The sequence below is a fragment of the Miscanthus floridulus genome, chromosome 8, assembly GCF_019320115.1.
Source record: "Miscanthus floridulus cultivar M001 chromosome 8, ASM1932011v1, whole genome shotgun sequence".
In the NCBI taxonomy this organism is placed as follows: domain Eukaryota; kingdom Viridiplantae; phylum Streptophyta; class Magnoliopsida; order Poales; family Poaceae; genus Miscanthus; species Miscanthus floridulus.
The window spans coordinates 169,119,335-169,137,538 of NC_089587.1; the positions used below are offsets into that span (position 1 = coordinate 169,119,335).

Here is an 18,204-nt window from a genome sequence, read left to right on the forward strand (position 1 = left end):
CTTTTGCGATAATCCTAAAATCCCCTTTTCTCTATCTCGGTGAATCTCTATTCCTAGGACGAATGATGCTCCACCGAGATCATTCATATCCAACTTTGAGGACAAGAACTTTTTTGTTTCTAGTAGTAGATTAACATTACTGCTAGCGAGCAAGATGTCATCCACATACAAGACTAGGAAAATGTATTTTCCATTCTTGAATTTTGCATAAACACAATTATCCTCTACATTTTCTTGAAACCCAAACTTTCTTATTATACTATCAAACTTCAAATACCATTGTCTTAAAGCTTGTTTTAATCCGTAAATTGATTTCTTCAGGCGGCATCACATACGTTCTTTTCCTTCCACAATAAAACCTTTCGGTTGTGCTATGTAAACATTTTCCTCTAGATTCCCATTTAGGAACGTCATCTTTACATCCATCTGGTATAATTCTAAGTCGTAATGTGCTATAAGCGCCATTATGATTCTAAAAGAATCCTTATATGAGACTGGAGAAAATGTCTCATTGTAATCTATACCTTCTCTTTGCGTGAAACATTTTACCACAAGTTGCGCTTTAAACCTTTCTATATTCCCTTTGGAGTCATGTTTAGTTTTGTAGACCCATTTACAGTCTACTATCTTGGCTCCTTTATGAATTGTTTCTAAGTTTCCAACACCGTTGGTTTTCATTGATTTCATTTCATCTTCCATAGCTTCAAGCCACTTGGATGAGTGAGCGCTTCTCATGGCTTCTTCAAATAAGGTGGGATCACCATCTATTTGAAATTTCTCACATTCATAAACTTCGTAGTTATTAGGAATGGCTAATCTCCTAACTCTTTGAGACCTTCTAGGAGCCTCGTTAGATGACGCTTGTTCTATATGAGGTTGTTGTTGCTCTTCCTCATATGTGACAACGGGTACTAGGGGATCTTGAAGGACAGGCTCCTCATATTCATTTATTGTTGCCACAAGAGAGCTAACAACAGGTGTTGTTACTATAGTGTTTTGCACTGTTGGTACAGCAACAACAGGTAGCGTGAAGAATGGCTCCTAAATCATAGGAGTGAGCACATATATCTGTTTCTCTTCTAAACTAATTTCTCATGCTACCATGCCTCCCCTGATCATATCATCATCCAAGAAGATAGCATGTCTTATTTCTACAAACTTCGTTTGTCTGTCAGGACAATAGAAGCGACAACCTTATGACTTTTCTAGATAGCCAATGAAATGGCAACTAACTGTCTTGGAGTCTAGCTTCCCTATGTTTGGCTTAAAAACTTTTGCCTTAGCTGGACAACCCCACACACATAAATAGTTAAGTGAGGGATCATTTTCTGTCCACAACTCATACGATGTTTTGGGCACTGACTTGCTTGGCACTCGATTAAGAATATGAATGACGGTTTTTAACGTCTCCATCCATAAACTTATCGATAGGGCAGAGTAGCTTATCATGCTTCTCACCATATCCATTAAGGTACGGTTGCGTCTTTCAACTACTCCATTCTGGTAAGGCTCATCCGATGTAGAATACTGGGCTACTATGCCATTTTCCTGTAAGAACCTTGCAAAGGGTCTAGGAACTTGGCCATATGGGGGGTGTCGACCGTAGTACTCTCCTCCACAGTCGGACCTTACTATCTTAATCTTTTAGCTATGCTGATTTTCTACTTCAACCTTAAATATCTTAAATTTATCCAATGCTTCCGATCTTTCCTTAATTGGATAAATATAGCCAAAATGAGAACAGTCATCTGTGAATGTTATAAATGAATCATAACCATCCACACTCTTCACAGGAAAAGGACCACAGATGTCTATGCGAATTATTTCTAAAATTCCTGCGCTTCGTTTGTCATCTTTCTTTATTTTTTTTAACGTACTTTCCTTTTATGCAATCAATGCATTGCTCTAAATCTAAAAATTCTAAAGGCGGAAGAATTAATTTCTTAATCAATCGCTCTATTCTCCCCTCGAAATATGGTCTAAACGATAGTGCCATAATTTCAAAGATACATCATGCACTCTCTTTCGCTTATTTGTTATATTCATAGACCAGGAAGCATTCTTATTCTCAGTGCTCACAGCATTTACATTCTCAGAAAGTGATAATAAATAAAGCTTGTCTTGTCGGAAGGCAAGACCAACACACTTATTATTATACACAATTCGACATTTGCCATTACCAAAATGGCAATCATATCCATCATCTTCAAGTCATGAGATACTTATCAAGTTTCTACGCAAAGAGGGTACATGAAGAATATCTGAAAGCTGTAGTCTAAAACCATCATCAAATTCTAGGGAGAGATCTCCAATGGCTTCAACTTCAGCTTCAACTCCATTTGTAACTTTAATTCTTCTTTCTCCTCTTTGCAGGGTCCTCGTACGGAATCCCTGTAATGAATTTACAACATAAACAACTGCACCTGAATCAATCCACCAAGTACATTTTGCATAACTTAAATACAATGATTCATCTATGAATATAATGAAATCCTCACCTCTCTTTAGAAGGCTCTTCAGAAAGTCTGGACAGTCCCTCTGGTAATGTCCATGCTTCTTGCACCATTTATACTGATCTTTCTCAACTTGAGCATTGTTGTTATTCTGATGGTGGTCATTCTGAGGGGCTTTTCCTTAAGGTTTGACATTCTTTTTGAAGTTCTTGTTGTTGTCCTTCACAAGGTTAGCAGAGTCACCCTGTGAGCTTTTTAGCCTCTCCTCTTCTTGAACACACATTGCAATGAGCTTCTCTATATCCTATTTGTCGGGCTGCATGTTGCAATTAACAACAAAAGTTTCGTATTCCTTAGGCAAGGAAGCAAAAAACCAAATGAATCAGGAACTCATCCTTGAACCCAAAATTCATTGGCTTCAGCTTTGAAGCTGTGTTGCTCATCTTCAGTATGTGCTCTCTGATACCGCCACCATTGTATTTCTCATTGAACAGTTTCTTGATCAAAGTACTGGCATAAGCCTTTGAAGAGTCAGTGAACTGACTCTCCACTTTCTTAAGATACTCTGTGGCGGTATCAGAATCTAGGATATATCTCCTTATAGCATCTGAAATTGTGGACTTAGCCACCATCAAACACTTGCGGTTTGAAATGTCCCATTTCTTACGTTCGAGATCATATTTCATCCGCACTTATGCATGATCTCGCTGCCGAGCAGTGAAATAAGCATTAAACTCATTTTCTTCCCTCACTAGGTCCACTGGCTCTGTAGGACATGGGGAGGTAAGCGCTAGGTCATTTTCAGACAACGTAAGTGCTAGTTTATACTTCTCTTACCATACCCTATAGTTGCCCCCTTCAAGAGGCGGTATGTGCGAGATAAAAGCCATTGGGTTGAGTCCTGAAGAACACCATCAGATATAGTGAGAAAATGTCATAATAATTGTATGCCTTAATTTAACGTTTGACAAAATTAAAACATACAACTTTCTTATACACTAATTCTACATCACCGTTGGGTAGAAATAGAATTAATGCATAGAAAAACTTATGAATAATCATTATAATATTGCTATTATCAACATTGGTCAGAAAAATAATAATATTATAATTTACTGAATAAAATTCAACTGCTCTTCAAATTAAATTCTCCCGGTTCAAATTTAATTAGAAAATAATAAACTTTAACATTGCAGCGGAAAAATGAAAAAAATTCTTTATCTACTTTTCAGAAGCATTCATCTACTCTCTGGAAAAATTATCCCATTGGTTCAAATTTTGACAGAAATTTAAACTAGTAAAAAATCATCAAAATTTGCTTCTGAAAATTAAAAAACAAAAACAAAAAGTAACTGTGCAACTTGGGCTGAAACTGCTTGCGCGCTGCGCACTGTCGCGGCCCAGCAACAAATTCATCATGCGGCGGCGGCTCGTGCCCACGCTCCCTCGCGCCCAGGCCGCAACCTGGGCCTAGGCCGAGATTTCACTCGCCCGCTTGGGCTGTATCCGGCCCGATGGCTCTCAACCGTTCATCGCGATCGGACAGTTGTCCATCATTCTCAGCGGATACAAAAACGGCCTGGCATGGCGCGGACACCCTAACCCTAAGTCATTCTTCACTGTCTCTTCTCTCTTCGTCGTGGCATCAGCTCTCTCTCCCACTCTCACTCCAAACCACGACGGCCCGAGAGAGAAGCGTGGTGGCGCCGCCATGGCGCCCTTTGCCGGTGCACGCGTGCGGCTTGATCCGTGTGCGGCGCTGGCGACCGGCACCGCGGTGGTGCACTTTACGCCCCCACACGCGCTGCGGTGGAGCACGACCCCAAAACCCTAGATTTTACCGGCGCCGCATCAGGTCCCCTCGCCGGAGCGAGCGCGCCGCCGTCGAGCGGTCCTGTGACGGTGCCCTCGGCCGGGCTGGCGCGCACGGCGACAAGCGCGGCTTGGCTTCTCCCCGTGCGCTAGCGAGGCGGCGGCGGAGCTCCTTCTCGCGCGATGACGGGATTCTACCCGGGCGATGGCGGTGGTTACGCGTGGCGGAGAGTCCGAGTAGGTCCTCCCCTCCTTCGTCCTTACTCTTGAGTTAGGGTTTTGGGTTGGGGTCCGATCCGTTTCTTCAAATCGAATCCCCTCCTTCTACTCTTCTACTCGGTTTTCTACCCCAATAAGCTAGATCTACGCCTAGTTAGGCGATTGATACCATTGATAGATTTGATAGGATCAACTAGCCATAGATCTAGTATGTTTACTAACATTTGGGATAAACAGCAAGTCCTACAACATGAACTAGTACGGAATTTATAGATAGATTGAGAGAGAGATGGGTTGCGGAGGTGCAAACCATCGTTCGCCTTCACATTTGGGATAAACAGCAAGTCCTAGAACATGAACTAGTACGGGATTTATAGATAGATTGAGAGAGAGAGATGGGTTGCGGAGGTGCAAACCATCGTCCGTCTTCGTAGAAGACGAGCTAGCCATGGGGTTGCTTGACGATGGCGCAGTGATGTCCGGCGGTGAAGGCGCTGTCGCAGTGGCGGTGGTGCAGAGGCGGCGGTGGCCGATGGCGGTCTTCCTGTTGCTGGCAACGCTTCCTCACTAGATCTGTTTAGGGTTTAGAGACTGTAGGTGGGGTGTCGGGCGGCTCAGGTGAACCTCGTGTCTTGTGCCCTGGCCCCACCTCCTTTTTTATGGTACTGTGTGACGGGGCCTACCAACCATGGAGCGGTTGGGTGCTCCAATCAGGACACGGATCTAAGGGCCCGTGGACCAATCGAAAGAGATCGATCTAACACCGAGCAGTTGGTCGCCGTTTCCTGTTGGTGTCTGTCAGGGATGCGCTTGCCCAAAGCTGATGGGTGCGCCATATCACCGGGGCACTGACCGCACCGGTGTTGTACGAGTACGCCGATCTCTAGGAGAAGTTGGAGGCCGTCCAGCTTCGGCCGCTTGCCAGTGACCGCTTCGTTTGGCGATGGACGCCGGACGGCGCTGATTCTGCGTCGTCGGCTTATCGGTCGTTCTTCCTGGGTATGTCGTCCTTGTTGGGAGCTAAGGAACTCTGGAAGGCCTCAGCTCCGCCGAAGGTCAAGTTCTTCTTTTGGCTGGCTATCCACGGGTGCATTTGGACAGCGGATCGCAGAAGGAGGCATGGCCTACAGGATACTGCTGAGTGTGCGCTCTGCGGATAGGAGGATGAGACGGTCGACCACCTGCTGGCTTCTTGCGTCTATGCAAGGGACCTTTGGTGCACCTACTACGCCCCATCGGCTGGGAACGGCTCACGCCATCGATGGGGACAGCGCTTTCGTCGTGGTGGATGGATGCTCGGCGGCAGGTGCCCAGGGACCTGCGGAAGGGGTTTGACTCGGCGGTGCTGCTAGTGTCTTGGCGGCTGTGGAGAGAGCGTAACTCGCACATCTTTGACAATGTGGCGATCACGGCAGATCAGGCGAGACGGAAGGTGCTGCACGAAGGTGATGAGTGGATTGCCGCTGGGTTCACGGCAATCTCGGCATTTCTGGCAGATGCAGCACAGCCTTTGTGATGGTCTCTACCTGGTTGTCGCAAAGTTTGTCTAGATGTAGTCCAGTATGCCTTACCTGTTGATGCTAGTGCTACCTTGATCTATCCTGGCATCTTGCTCTCGGATAGCTCCTGATTGTATTGTCCTGTTTTTCTTTCTTAATGAAATACACGTGAAGTTGTGTTCTAAAAAAACAAGGTTTTCTCTCAACTACTCTTGTTGATCCTGATAACTGCTCCTAAAGTTACATTTTGATTGCTTCGGATGGAATGAAAACTGAAAAGCGACAATTCAGTATCAAATTTGCAGTTTAGAAGTCCCAACTTTGCATCAAACAGAGGAATGAAGTAGTAGAATCAATATGGTTGCTTTTTTTCTTTCTTGAGGGATAAATAGTGCTTGCTTTAACTCGGCATTTCAGGCATCATGACGTGTAGCAGCAGAGAAACAAGACTAGCCAGGTACCAATCAGGTCAGTACTTAGTACAACGACGTTTGCGACGATATGCCAAATACCAAAGTAGCACTCGAAACAAACTTAATAAAACCAGTCTTTGTGCATGTTCCTATATACTTCTTCTCTATTAATAAGCCGGGCAGAACTCCTGCCGGCCGTTTCCAAAAAAAAAAGTCATGTTCCTATATATGACAAAGGCACTAAGTCGGCCAATCTTGATTTGGTTAGGAATAAGGAACAACGATGCTTGAAAAGAAAGGATTGTTAGTTCGATCTCCACCAACGGTTAATTGGGCTTTGGATCAATGCCCTGATCGGAATGTCCAACCACTCTATAGTTGGTGGGCCTCCGTCGCACAGCACCATAAAAGAGAGGTGGGGCCGGGGCACAAGGTACGAGGTTTTCGTGAGCCGCCAGACGCCCCACCGAGGTTCTAACCCTATCCGATCTAAAGAGAAGGGCGATGTCAGCGACGGGACGCCCCACCGACTTCGCCGTCGCCTCTGCAGTGCCACCACCAGGATGCCTTCGACCGCCGTCACTGCACCGTGCCTGCACCTACGACGGCCTAGCGTGGGCGTCACAGCTACCACTACTCCAACACGACGCGGCCACCGTGACGGCGGCCGCGGGCGCACTAGCTACCAAGGTACACCAACGAGCTATTCATACCCGTTAGATCTACACCTAGAGGTTAAGAAATACTATCAATGGTATCAGAGCCAGTTTCTAGTGTACATCTAAATTAGGGGTAGCAATTTAGAAGGAGATGAGAAAGATCCAATTCGGATCGAGACAGAGGGTTCCGAACCCTAAACCCAAAATCGGGGAAGAAAAGGAGTGAGAAGGGCATCGGGTTTTGAAAGCAACCCTAACCCTAACCCTAACCCTAACCCTAACCCTAACCCTAACCCGTGCAAAAGCTCGGGGAAGAAGAACAGTACGTAACCCTAACCCTAACCTGCGCAAAAGCTTGGGGAAGAAGAACAGTACGCAACCCTAACCCTAATCCCCAATCGGCAAAGAACCGAGAAGAACACAAAAAGATCCAAAGACAGAAGAGGGAAAGGGGAAAAGGGGAAGAGAGCGAATTGGACAAGGGGAAGGAGATCCTACCTGGGGTCCGCCTGCTCCGTCTCCACTGCCGGTCGTCGCATGGACGCCCGCGGGAAATCAACCCCAGCCGCTAGGGCGAGAGAAGCGCCGCGGCACGGTCTCCGCCTCGGGCTCAGGCCAAAGGGCACCACCATGGTGTCGCTCAACGGTACCGCGCGTGGCTCTAGCCACACGCATGCGTCGGCGAGGGGTGCCACGGTAGAGCCGCCATCCCCTGTGTCGTGTCCGCCTTGAGCTCGGCTACGCTGGCTAAGCCGTGCGGCGAAGAGGAGAAAGGAGAGAGAGAAGAGAGCTGACCGATAACAGACGTAGAGAGAGAGAGGAGGGAGGGGCAAGTGAGCTAGGGTTTCAGGTGAGATAGCCGCAGCGGCGGTTTTGATCTTGCGATGTTGACGCCTGGCCATCGGATGGAAACCAGCGGCTGAGATTGTCTAGACCGAATAGAGCCTAGGCGGGGCAGCAGATTCCCGGCCCAGGTCTTGGTTGTGGCCTGGGCGTAGGAGAGCGGGCGCGCGCTGGGTGAAGTAGGCTGCTGGGCCGTGCTTTCGCGTGCTGGGCTGCAAGTGCACGCGTGCTGGCGAGATGGGTCGCAGGCCAAATTTTCTCGGTTGGGCCAAATGAACAGTAGCTAATGCTTTAAGTTTTATTTATTTTCAGAAGTAGTTTCGACAATTTTCAGAAGCAAATTTCGATGAATTTTGTCAAGTTTTAAATCTCTGTCAAAATTTGAACCAACGGGATAATTTTTTCAGAGAGTAGATGAGTAAAGTAAATTGCTTTTGAAAAGTAGATAAAGAATTTCTTATGTTTCCGCTGCAAAATTTAATGTTTATTATCTTCCAATTAAATTCGAACCAACGGGAGAATTTAATTTGAAGAGCAGTTATATTTAGAAAATTATGATTATGTTGATCTTCTAATTAAATTGGAACCAACGGGAAAATTTAATTAGAGGAGTAATCTATTTTTGTTTTTGTTAAATTATGGTATTATTATTTTCTGACCAACGTTGATGATAACAATATTATAGTGAGTTTAAGTTTGAGGTTTAAATCTCTTATAAATTTCACACCAACATGGTCAATTCTTCAGAGAGTAGATAATGACCAAGAAATGCTCCTGAGCTAATAAAATATATTTTATTAATATGTTTTCACTGCAATGAAGTTGATTATCTTCCAATTAAATTTGAACCGATGGGAGAATTTAATTTTTGAAGAGTAGTTATATGGATTTCAAGTTAGTTTCTGAGTTTTATGCATTAATTCTATTTTCTGCCCAACGGTGATGTAGAATTGATATAGAAGCACCTTGTTTATTTAATCGACGAGATCACTCGGCTGCATGCCAACGGGCTGTAATGCTGGGGTATGTGAATGAAAAAGCTTGAGTCAAGCCAGTTTAGGATAGTTTTTGCTAGCTTACTAATTTTCTGATTAAATTAGAACCAACGGAAAGATTTAATTAGAAAATGAAGTATAAGTGAATATTTTAGTCGCGATGACTAAGTTTTCGTATAGATGTATCCCGCATAGGGAGAAGTTTTGGCATAGTAATTATGCTAGTCCATCTAGCATGGCGGGAGAAGTTTTATGATGATTCACATTTTTTGTATCCCATATAGCGAGAGAAGTTTGGGTAGCTCTTATGCTGTCCTAGTATTAACCTTGGCACAATAGAAATGCATAGTTATGGTCAATACTAACCAAAAGATAAGAAAAGATGTAAGTGTGACTTGCAAAAGTATCGCTAATGAAAGACCTCGTTGAGTTCTTAAAGTAAATTAAGGAAAGTGTACTCTTAAACAGTTTAAGAAATAACTTTGTTTACATGCCATAATCATGTGAATAAAGTAAGTTATAAGTGTCCCCTCGTTTACAGGCTTTCTAAATAGTTATCGAAATTATGGCAGTAAAGTTCATGCCATATTTTGAGGGGGGGGATATAAAGATCAAATAAGAAAGATACTCTTCACTAAGAGTAAGATAAATATTAATTAAGATGAATGTGACCGTCGAAGGAGTACAACGGTTACAACAATGATACCCCTAAGCAGAGAAATAGCTAAATTCCTGGATTTTTTAAAGTTTCGATAGAAAAATAGCGTAGTCAGTTTCAAAGATGTCAAGGTGGTGCTTAAAGTGCTATATGGGATTTTAACAGATCAAACCCAAAATAAGATATTTGAAGATACCATATCTTTAGAAAAGATAAAAAGATCTAGGGGAGCATGATATGTAGAGGTATGTAGAGACCTAAGACTTGAAGAGAAGAGGGACTGTGTGCCCACTCTAGTGACTTAGAAGCAATAAGTTTCTCAATACCTATTGATGTTGTATGACCAATACAACACCTGTTGTTAGCTCTTCGAAGAAGATGAATACTATAAATAAGGATCTTGTTATACAGGAGCCTGTAAAATCAATTGTCTCTTGGTAATAAAGAGCAACAATAGCCCCATATGAAAGTGCCAGTAGCTCCCAGAAGGTCCCAAAGAATTAGTAAACTAGTTTTCTGATGACTATGAAGTTTATGTTAGTAAAGAAATTCAAATGGAGGATGATCCTACCTCATTTGAAGAAGCCATGAGAAGGGTTTACTCATTTAAATGGCAAGGAGCTATGCAAGCTGAAATGAATTCGATGAATACCAACAATGTTTAGGACTTAAAAGTAATTTCTAATGGAGCCAAAATAGTAGGCTGTTAATGTGTCTATAAGACAAAATGTGACTCCAAAGAGAATGTAGAAAGATATAAAGCGCGACTTGTGGCAATATGCTTTAAGCAAGGAGAAAGAACATATTATAATAGGAGTTTTCTCTCCAGTCTTATGTAAGGATTCTTTTAGAATCATAGTGGTATTAATGGCACATTAAGATTTAGAGTTACATCAGATGGATGTAAAGACGACATTTCTCAATGAGGATTTATATGAAAACGATTACATGGCATAATCTAAAAGGTTTTGTCGTGGAAAAAAAGAACATATGGGATGTTGCCGATAGAAATCCATTTATGGGTTAAAAGTATGTCTCTAGACATTAGTATTGATGTTGATGAAAACAATAAGAAAGTTTGGGTTTTAAAGAAAATGAGAAGGACGACAGCGTTTATGCGAGGATCAAGAATGAAAAATTTATTTTCCACATCCTGTGAATATATGACATTCTACTCCTTAGTAGTGATGTTAATCTATCATTGGAGAAGAAAAAGTTTTATCCTCAAGTTTTAATATGAATGATCTTGGTGAAGTGTCATTGGTTCTAGGAATCAAAATTTACTGAGATAGAAGAAAATGGGGTATTAGGGCTATCGTAAATGCATACTTAGAAAAGATTCTAAAGAAGTAAAATATTCATGCGAGTAAACCTACGCCTATCCCTATAGTAAAGGGTAATAGTTTTAGGAACTTTAAGTGTTTCAGGAACCGATATGAGATCGATCAAAAGAATATGGTTCCATATGCTTCAGTTGTTGGAAGCTTGATGTGTATACAAGTACAAGTAAGAACTTACCTTGACATAGTTTATGTATCTAAGATATTTTGACAGAAGTCCAGTTCAGATATAGATCACTGGAATTGAGTTGAGAATGTCTTGCATTTTTGCAAAGTATTATAGGCCTTATGCTGAGTAAGAAAGAATAAGAACTCTTAAATAGTTGAGGATACAAAAGTTAAGTCTTGGCGAGATGTGTAGTGAAATCCATAGTAGTTGCTAACACTCGCAGTTGGAGTATTATTATGGAAAAGCTCCAAAAAAATAGTTGTGGTGTCATCAGTGATGCATACCATAGAATAGCTTGACATGAGGCTTAAGGAACAGGCAAAAGAAGGTTAAGAAAATTTGTACCTGGATTTAACAATGGTAGACAACAACAATAACTATTTAAAGTAAGTTAACTTCTAAGACAACAAGTCAAGTGTGCTGCCAAACATATTGACACTAAGGTATATGTTGTAAAGGAGAAAATCCAGAATTATTTTGAAAGTATTAAGCACATAAGTACCGAGTAAGTACTTGCGGATCCGCTTACAAAAGGCTAACCACTTAGTGCGTTCAGAGAACACACAGTCGACATGGGTTTATAGGAAAGCCTATGATTTCTGGATACTAAGGGCATAATTGAGTATCTGTTTCAAAACAGAGAGGTGCGTTGTAGCTGTTTAATCTAATGACAACAAACCGTGATGATGAGGCACGCTCTATACACTGATCTGTGATGGAATGGGAACAAGATAAAGTAAGTTAAGTTTAAGGAATAAGGTGAGATCAAGAGAGAGAATGTTAGTTTGATCTCCACCAATTGGTCCAACGGCCAATTAGGCCCTTGATCAACGCCCTGATCGGGGACGTCCAACTACTCTATGATTGGTGGGCCCATGTCGCACAACACCATAAAAGAGAGGTGAGCCTGGGGCACAAGGTACTAGGTTCCCCTAAGCCGCTAGACGCCCCACTGTGGTTCTAACCCTATTCAATCTAAAGAGAAGGGTGTTGCCAACGATGGGAATCCCCACTGACTTCGCCGTCGCCTCTGTAGTGCCACCACCGGGACGCCTTCGACCGTTGTCACTTCACCGTGCCTGCACCTACGACGGCCTAGCGCGGGCGTCACGGCTACCACTACTCCAACACGACGTGGCCACGGTGACGGCGCCCGCGGGCGCACTAGCTACCAAGGTACACCGAGCTATTCATACCCGCTAGATCTACACCTAGAGGTTAAGAAATACTATCAAGGATCTCATCGAGACAATGGCCAAGAACATACCTTCAGGAGCAATCTGCTTCGGCTGCCTCATGGTTGCGATCCACCAAGATCCTGGTGGTACCCATGGAGCCATTCTTACTACAGTCGATGGTTGCACTATCAGGGCCAAGGTGTATCTCCACATTCACGCATCTGATTCCTCTCTTTTTGTTTATTCTTCTGTCTGAAACTATGTATTGATCGATCTCGACGTGCAGGTTCTCATTGGATGTGATGGCGTAAGCTCGGTGGTAGCCAAGTACCTTGGGCTGTCTGCGCCCAAAATAATCCCTCGCACGGCTCTTCGTGGTTTCACTAGATATCTGCATGGACATCCATTTGGGACTGAGTTTCTGCAATTAAGAGGAGAGGAGTTCATTGTCGGCAGATTGCCTGTTCGGGAGGCCGTATCGTATCGTGGATTATTTACTGCTGGCTGGTTTGGTGTGAGAGAAAAACACTGTTTCCGGCTGAAAATTTACGATCGTTTACGAGCAAGCGAACAAGCTGCTAGTTCATTTCTTCGTAACCAGGCCTAATCCTCCAACAGGTATATATGTATATGGTTTGTTGAACTACTACAAGAAAACTGCGTGATAACCGAATAACTAGCGCTTATTACAATGATGTCATCCAGGAATAATCACCAAAGACGTGATGGCCACGAAGAATTCCATGCTAGAGAAGCTACGAGATAATTGCCCTCCTGAGATCATCGAGATGGTCCAGAACTCAGATCCAGAGTCCCTGAACGTCGTGAACAGCATCTGGTGCCGGCCTCCATGTCAGGTCGCATTCGGCACCTTCCACAAGGGCGTCGTGACGGTCGCCTGCGATGCGATGCACGCCATGGGCCCGTTCATTGGCGAGGGCGGCTCGTCGGCGCTTGAGGACGCCGTCTTGCTCGCCCGGTCGCTGTCACGAGCCGCCGCCGGTGACTACAGTGTCGCGATTCAGGAGTACGTCCGAGAGAGGAGGCTGAGGGTAACAATGCTGTCTCTAGCTTTCTTATAGGGACGCTGGTGCGCCCAGAGTCGTCGCTGCTCACCAAGCTTGCCTGCGTGGCTGTCTTGGCACTCCTAGGCACACTACTGGATTCGGGCGCTTTGCCGAGTGGCTAATGCACTCGGCAAAGAGCCTCCGGTAAAAAATCCGTCGGCAAAGAATTCTTTGTCGAGCGTTTTTTATCGGGCACTCGGCAAAGTCTTTGCCGAGTGCAATCTCGGTACTCGGCAAAGAAAAGTGACCGTCACGGCGCCGATTGCGTTAGCACATGCTTTGCCGAGTGTCATGTTAGAGGCGCTCGGCAAAGATTTTTTAATTTTTTTTCAAGATTTCTTTGCCGAGTGCCCTGCTAGGTCGGCGCTCGGCAAATATTTTTTAATTTTTTTTTCGTAATTTCTTTGCCGAGTGCCCTATCAGGGCGGCACTCGGCAAATATTTTGTTTTTAAAAAAATCTTTGCCGAGCGCCCTGGTCCTGGCACTCGGCAAAGAGGCTAATTTTTTTTTGATTCTATATTCACAGACACAACATATAAGAGATATATATAACATCTGTAATATCATAAACACAATATAGCACATATATATCACATCCATCTCATCACAAAGGCAATACCACATATATATCACATGTCGATCACACAATATCTCACATACACGACATCACAAGCATAATAGGTCCAATATCCATCGAAACAAGTCGATAGTTGATCACAGTGCATCACATGTCCATCAAGCGGTGAAAAAGAGATACAAACTACCGGTGGAGAGGAAACTGAGTGCTTGGTGAAGGAAAAGTGTCGTCGCCTGCTTGCGCCTGAGATGGGTTATTCGAACCCGCCGACGGAGGCTGCATAAAGGACAAGAGATTGCATCTGTTAGAGTGGTCATCTAATGAAAGCACTAGTCGAAGCAATTTGGTTTCATACTCACAGGACTAGCTCTAACTGGCGGCGACGGTGGAGCGAACTGCGGCACAGCTACACCGTGCATTTGCCCAAAGTTCTGCAGGAACGTCATAATCTCCGCCAGCTGCTTGGCCTGCCTTTCCCACTCGGCCCGCTCGTCCTATCTTTCCCGCTCGGCCTGCTCGGTCCTCGCCGCCAGGTCCCATAGCTCCTGAGCCATCCTGTCGTTCTCGGCCTGCAACATTTCAATCAAATGTTTCAGTAATGCAAAGGTAACTAAGTTATTTAAAGATCAATGTACGAAGAGTTAAATGGGAATAACCTAGAGTGCGTCGACCCGCTGCTGTGAAGGGGACAGCCGTTGGCGTATGGCCGGGCCTCCGCTCGGGGTCTGTGCTCGGATCTGGGAGAGGGAGGGAATCTCGCTGGGCTCGAGGGTGCCATCGCCAATCCAGTACCGCCCATGCTTCTTGCCTTGTCCGAGCCTCATGACCATCGTCCCATCGATGTCGTCGGTGCTCGAATCCCAGTCTGGCCCATGGATCGACCTTGCCTCCGACGCGTACGAACTGATGTGGGTGTGGACGTTCGGGTTGTTGTAGGACTCGGGTGGGTCATCCGGGGTGAAGGTGACAGCGGACGTCGCCTTACCCTTGCGGGCCAGACCATATGCCATGAAATTGGAGATGGACTGCCCACCATGTGACGCCGACTGCGAGAAAGACAACAAGATTATTAGAAGAAACATGCAGAATGGAGCGTCAGAATACTAAAAATTCACGTACCCATGCTTGCTTGTACGCACCGAGGCTGCGACTGCCTTGATGGTGTGTGGGGCCTGTCGCTGCCATATGCCGCTCCTGCCCCGCCTCGTGGTCCTGGATATAACCCTCCGTGAACCACCTGCCGACGATCATCTCCCAGCAATCCCGATACGACTCGCACAACCATGGAATTATCTACATGTCATAAAGAATTTGAGATGTAAGAAGACCAAATTAAAGATACTTAATCTCAAAACGAATCAATATTATTCTTCTTCATTTACCTTGAGGTACTATTCCTAGGTAGCGTCCTCTGTCTTGCCTGTGTCTTGGTGATCTTCTCACCAAGGTGCGTGGCGTAGTACTTGACGATGCAAGTGAGGCGCTCCTCGTAGTGCATGTTGGTGATTCGTTTCCTGGCATTTTTCACCATCACCTTCTCCGCCCTGTCCTCCTATCCCTCTTCACATCTAAAAAAGTCTGTAGACAGACACAATGTATCAATTCATTATGTCAAAAAAGTCAAATGAATGCGATGTATTGATCAAAGTTGTGCGAGCGAGACTTACCCAGAACTCTCTCCTCACCCGCTCCTACTTATCTCCACATGCGTCGGGGGCATCTTTGTAGTGGTCCCACGATTTGGCCGGCTCAGTGTTTCCCTTGTGCGTGACAATGCCAGGGTAAAAGTGCCTGCACACAAGACCCAGGATGTGGTTGGGGTTGCGTGAGTCACCAGGCGACACAACCAGCCAGTGCCTGCACAAATCATTAACAAACATTATTAGTTTCTCTAACAATTTTCAACAGGTTATATGAAGTAGCTGTGATAAAATCTAAAGTTACTTACCTGTCCCCTTGGGGGCGGATCACTGGGCGTAGAGGAAGAAGCGGAGGCTCAAGGAGTTTCGAGGGACCTCGCAAGTAGATCCTGGCCACAGCAAAGGAGTCCGAACCAGCTGTGCCTCTAGCCTCGCCACCCTGCTGTGCCTCGTCTCCCTCGTCGTCCGTCTGCCGAATCAGCTCCTCCTCAGCGAGGAGTCCATGGTACGGCGCTCCTCCTCCAACACGTCACGCGGCCTGACTAGAGGAGTCCGGCCCCTCCTGCTGCCGCTGCCGCTACCGCTGTTTGTGGTTTTTCGATGGGGCCAAGCTCGCTCGTAGCTTGCTGTGTGAAAGCTTGCTGTGTGGTCACATGTGGAGATGTCTGGCTTTTAAGCATCCGACGTCACAACTTGCTCTAAACTTTCTTAATTTTTTACCACGGCCTTCACATGCGATAACAAGACACCTCGACAAGTTTCATGATTTTCGGATTTCGTTTGGATTTTATATAATTTAAATACACTTTTTCCGCAAACACATCGTCATGTTACGACAACAAGATGCTCGTAATTTCATGCAAGTTCCTGGATACGGCCTCAACATACGCCAAACATCATGAATACCATTTTTTGAATGACCAAATTCCATTATTTCATGTACATGCAGTTCAAATTTGAAATAGTTGGAAAAATTCAACGAAACAAAAATAATTAAGGAAATATAGTAAAAAAACTCAAAATTATCCCAAATTTTGAAATGGAGTTTTAATTACTGTAGCAAGGCCCCAGAAAAAATGGGGCAAAAAAAAACAAAAAAAATTAATTTGCCGAGTGCCAACATTGGCACTCGACAAAGAAGCCTTTGCCGAGTGCCAGGTCACAGTGCACTCGGCAAAGAATTTTAAAAAATAAAAAATAAAAAACCCTTTGCCGAGTGCCTAACGGCGGGGCACTCGGCAAAGTCTGACGGCAGGTGGCCGCCGTCATGCTAGCCACCTTTGCCGACGGCCAAATTTTGCCGAGTGCCCGGCACTCGGCAAAGATTTTTTTGCCGACGGCCAATCTTTGCCGAGCGCCCGGCACTCGGCAAAGGAAAATTTTTGCCGACGGCTAAAGTTTGCCGAGTGTCCGGCTCTCGGCAAAGGCAGATTTGCCGACGGCCTATCTTTGCCGAGTGCCGCTGGGTCTGGCTGTCGGCAAAGGTTGCCTTTGCCGAGTGCCCGACAGAAAGCACTCGGCAAAGATTTTTGCACTCGGCAAATCAGCCGTGTCCGGTAGTGGCAGTAGGTCGCTCAGGCATGCCAACTATGACTGCGGTCGCCTCTAGCACTCCTAAATGCATGCATTTCCTTCTGGATCATGACATTCATCCATTGCCATATGGGGAGACAATCAATCAGTAAATAGGGATTTAGCGTTAGATGGTCTGTGAATTATCTTTAGCGACAAATCATTCATCGATAAATATAATTTTTAGCGTCAGATGTGTGACGGTGATGCGGTGTTGTGGTGTAGTGCATGTGGATATTGGAATAATTTGTGCTTGCTTCATCCACATGAGATGAAACAATGCATCTATTTTTTTTCTTTTCCCATTTTTTGACTTTGCATTTTGACCACTACACTGAAAGCAAATGATCAAGTCTTGATGGTCAGTTTGTTTCTGAAATGAAGCAGTTGCTAGTTACACTCACAAAAAAGAGAGAGAGAAAACGGTTTGTATTTCTGTTGTGCGAAGTCGAAATTTATACTAAGAGCCACGAACGGCTATCATTATTTCTAAGCGTCGTAGAATTACGCTACAAGAAAATTAATGAATATAAGTTGGAGCACGCTACAGCCCTATTGCGAACAAAGGATCGTAAAATAGAGGGACCAGAGAAGACCCAAGAATGAGAGAAAGCAAAGAGTGAAAAACCACGGTATCCCACACACGAATGGAAAATTTGGATTGCATGAAACATTTAAATCTTCACATATTTTTTTCATGGACAAAGTAGTCGTTGCTTACTTGCCTCTTTTTCTAGCCGCTGCTTGATTGATTGCAAGATCAATTTGTACACTCTACTCGCCAGTGACGGATCTAGAAAAATATACTAGAGCTGAGGGGCTGAAGATACAAGTGTGTTTGCAATGGCGGTCAGCATGACGCAGTGCTTGATATTGATATTGATGTCGGTGATACATTGAGGCCCCGATGCTCGATTGTGTCGATGTCATACGTCAGCGCGCTGCCTAGAGATTTTTTATCAGATGTTTTAGAAAATCTTGGAGGCTGGCATGTACTGAATCTTGCACATCTATATACTTGCAATTTGCAAGCCCCTCTAAAAAACGCTACTCCTCCACGAGATATTCAGAGCACAAAAATTTGTATGCTATTCTTGTTAGAGTGCAGT

The 18,204-nt window shown here is 44.6% G+C and overlaps 1 pseudogene; it reads left to right on the forward strand.

Moving 5' to 3' along the window:
• Positions 1-17,132, forward strand: part of LOC136470153 (monooxygenase 1-like) — a 29,727-nt pseudogene extending 12,595 nt beyond the window's left edge.
• The last annotated feature ends 1,072 nt before the right edge of the window (positions 17,133-18,204 follow it).